Genomic DNA, 1,788 nt, shown 5'->3' with positions numbered 1-1,788 from the left:
ATATTACCTAAGGACTTCTGGAGAGATGTAGTGCACCTCTGCTTGTATGCAAGAGAGTTGAGTATTGTTAGGCAAAACATATGTCTGGCTTTGTGTTCTATTTGAAAATTGAGTATGTTTCAAGTTGACATGCATATTTACCAAGTTGAAAGGCATGGACTGTAATGGTTAGGTTCTGGTGTCAACTGGGCTAAATAATTATGCCCAATTGTGTGCTCAGGCAATGACAACTGAACATTGCTGTGAGGATATTTTCTGGCTGTTTTATAAAACAGAAGGCTGGTGTATTAAGTCATCAATCAATTGACTGCATCTGTGGCTGATTACATCTGCAATAAACTAAGGCATGCCTCCCACAATAAGATAATCCAATTGGCTGAAGGCTTTCAAGGAAGAGAGACTTTCACTACTTCTTCAGCCAGAGTGCCTCTCCTGTGGATATTGTCCAGACCCTTCATTGGAGCCACCAACTTCACAGTCTGTCCTACAGATTTTGGATGTTTTTCCCTCACAGTTGTATAGGATATCTTTACAAATCTCATGTTTACAGATCTCACCTGTTTACATTTCTGTAGTGATCACTCACTAATACATGAGGTATATTGATGGATCCTTCCGAATAGGGAGCAAATATGAAAACATTTGGGTCTCATGTGAATGCGTACAAGAGGGTGACTACAAGAGAGAAAGATTGCAATAATCAAGTGGATAAAATAACAAATTCTATGTATACCATTTATCTTCTCTCCCTAGCCACATCTGGTATTCCCTAATGGAATCATGAAACGGGTTTTCATGGTAGTAGAGATGGAGGTTATGGATTGGTTCAGCTTCATGGACTTCCCTGATTGTGAACAAATATTACTGAGTTCCCAATTTGCCACTGCTTGGTATGTAGAGAGTAGTTGATTAGATTGGACCACGTTCATTACAGATAACAGTTTACCTTATATACCACCAAGATATTCCACACTGCATTGCTTCTGATCAAGGAACCTATTTTGTGTCAAATGAGGTATGGAAATCAGCTCATGGTTATAGAATGCAATTGTTTACAAAGTCCCCATTATCTTGAAGCAGCTGAGTTGGTAGAACAATAGAATGACCTTTTGAAGACAAGTTGATGGTGCCAACCTTGCAGTGCTGGAGCAATATTCTCCAGGAGGTTTTGTATACTCCAAATCAACAGCTACTAAATGGTACTATTTCTCCCATAGCTATGATTCATAGACCCAATAATAAAGAGTTAGAAATGAGAGTGGCACTACTTGATATTATCTGTACTGAACCACTAGAAAAATTTTTGCTCCCTGAACCTGAAACTTTAAGTTTTGTTGTATACAGGTCTGAGTTCCAAAAGAAGAAATGCTTCCAACAGGAGGTACAACAATGATTCCATTGAAATGAAAGTGAAAGTTGTAACCTGGCCCTATTGGTCTCCTCTTACCTTTGAATAAACAGGCAAATATGGAAATTTCTGTGCTGGCCTTGTGATTGATCCTAACTATTCAGGGACAATAACACTGTTATGATACAATGGAGGTAAAGAAGAGTTAGCCTGGAATTCAAGAATTTAATTATGGTTTCTCTCTGTTTACCATGCTCTTTTATTTAGTTAATGCTTGTGGAATGCAATATACCAGAAATGAATGTCTTTTATAAATTGGATTTATTAAGTTACACATTTACAGTCTTGAGACCTTAAAAATGTTCAAACTAAGACATCCCATGAAAGATCCCTTGACTCTGAAATGAGGCTGATTTCTGTCACATGTGAAGGCATGTGAC

The sequence above is a fragment of the Tamandua tetradactyla genome (genome assembly GCF_023851605.1).
Source record: "Tamandua tetradactyla isolate mTamTet1 chromosome 18 unlocalized genomic scaffold, mTamTet1.pri SUPER_18_unloc_1, whole genome shotgun sequence".
In the NCBI taxonomy this organism is placed as follows: Eukaryota; Metazoa; Chordata; class Mammalia; order Pilosa; family Myrmecophagidae; genus Tamandua; species Tamandua tetradactyla.
Note: the sequence above shows the minus strand (reverse complement) of the source record.